The sequence below is a fragment of the Theropithecus gelada genome, chromosome 10 (assembly GCF_003255815.1).
Source record: "Theropithecus gelada isolate Dixy chromosome 10, Tgel_1.0, whole genome shotgun sequence".
NCBI classification, from domain to species: Eukaryota; Metazoa; Chordata; class Mammalia; order Primates; family Cercopithecidae; genus Theropithecus; species Theropithecus gelada.
In genome coordinates, this window is record NC_037678.1 from 19092020 (window position 1) to 19094153 (window position 2134).

Genomic DNA, 2134 nt, shown 5'->3' on the forward strand with positions numbered 1-2134 from the left:
TTTTTTTTTTTTGAAACAGAGTCTTGCTCTGTCACCGAGGCTGGAGTGCAGTGGTGCAATCTCGGCTCACTGCAACGTCTGCCTCCTGGGTTCTAAGGGATTCTCCTGACTCAGCCTCCGGAGTAGCTGGGATTACAGGTGCACACCTCCACGCCCAGCTAATTTTGTATTTTTAGTAGAGACGGGGTTTCACCATGCTGTCCAGGCTGGTCTCTATCTCCTGATCTCAGGTGATCCACCAGCCTCAGCCTTCCAAAGTACTGGGATTACAGGCCTGAGCCACTGTGCCCGGCTGCAAGAATGCTTTTTTTTAAAAAAAAAAATTCCATCTGGCAGGACACACAGTAGTCTCTCTCTCAGTTTAGGAGAGTCGTCTTAAGAATAGGACTCACTCTTGGCCGGGCGCGGTGGCTCAAACCTGTAATCCCAGCACTTTGGGAGGCCGAGACGGGCGGATCACGAGGTCAGGAGATCGAGACCATCCTGGCTAATACGGTAAAACCCCATCTCTACTAAAAAATACAAAAAACTAGCCGGGGGGTGGCGGGCGCCTGTAGTCCCAGCTACTCGGGAGGCTGAGGCAGGAGAATGGCGTAAACCCGGGAGTCAGAGCTTGCAGTGAGCTGAGATCCGGCCACTGCACTCCAGCCTGGGCGACAGAGCAAGACTCCGTCTCAAAAACAAACAAACAAAAAAGAATAGGACTCACTCTTAAAGGCACAAGAGGGACCAGGCGTGGTGGCTCATGCCTGTAATGCCAGAACTTTGGGAGGCTGAGATGGGCAGATCACGAGGTCAGGAATTCAAGACCAGTCTGGTCAACATGGTCAAACCCCATTTCTAGTAAAAGTACAAAAATTAACCGGATGTGGTGGCGCACGCCTGTAGTCCCAGCTACTCGGGAGGCTGAGGCACAAGAATTGCTTCAACCCAGGAGGCGGAGGCTGCAGTGAGCCGACATCACGTCACTGCACTCTAGCCTGGACAACAGAGCAAGATCTTGTCTCAAAAAAAAAAAAAAAAAGAATTACAAAAGGTTATTATGTGTAACTCTGTGCCAAATACTTAGAAAATCTAGGGAAACCTGTAATCCCAGCACTTTGGGAGGCTGAGGCAGAGGGGGATTGCTTGAGGCCAGGAGTTTGAGACCAGCCTGGGCAATATGGCAAAACCCTGTCTGTACTAAAAATACAAAAGTTAGCCTGGCATCGTGGCTCGGACCTGTAGTCCCAGCTACTTGGGAGGCTGAGGCATGAGAATCACTTGAACCTGGGAGGCGGAGGTTGCAACGAGCCAAGATTGTGCCATCACACTCTAGCCTGGGCGAGAGTGAGACTCTGTCTCAAAAAAATAAAAGAAAAAAGAAAAGGAAGGGGAAGGGGAAGGGGAAGGGAAGGAAAAAGGAAAGAAAAGAAAAGAGAAAAGAAAAGAAAAGATAGGGCCGGGAGTGGTGAATCACGCAGGGAGATCACCGAGATCACACCACTGCACTCCAGCCTGGGTGACAAAGCAAGACTCCGTCTCAAAAAAAAAAAAAAAAGAAAGAAAGAAAGAAAGAGAGAGAGCAAGAGAAAGAAAGAAAGAGAAAGAGAGAAAGAAAGAGAAAGAAATAAAGAAAGAAAGAAAGAAAGAAAGAAAGAAAGAAAGAAAGAAAGAAAGAAAGAAAAAATATAGGAGAAATAATGACTTCCTTGTTTTTAAAAAAATAAAATGTTACAATTTTCCTAAGAAGAGAGAGAAGACGTAAATACACTAATAACTACAAAAGAAATTAGAAGCTAGGCCGGGCGCGGTGGCTCAAGCCTGTAATCCCAGCACTTTGGGAGGCCGAGACGGGCGGATCACGAGGTCAGGAGATCGAGACCATCCTGGCTAACACGGTGAAACCCCGTCTCTACTAAAAAATACAAAAACTAGCCGGGCGAAGTGGCGGGCGCCTGTGGTCCCAGCTACTCGGGAGGCTGAGGCAGGAGAATGGCGTGAACCCGGGAGGCGGAGCTTGCAGTGAGCTGAGATCCGGCCACCGCACTCCAGCCTGGGCGACAGAGCCAGACTCAGTCTCAAAAAAAAAAAAAAAAAAAAGAAATTAGAAGCTAGACACGGTGTCTCACACTTCTAATCCTAGTACTGTGGG

At 48.4% G+C, this 2134-nt stretch overlaps 1 non-coding gene across 1 annotated transcript; it reads left to right on the top strand.

Moving 5' to 3' along the window:
• Positions 1–282: 282 nt before the first annotated feature.
• LOC112633886 lies at positions 283–417 on the top strand. The gene has a single exon (XR_003121646.1).
• The last annotated feature ends 1717 nt before the right edge of the window (positions 418–2134 follow it).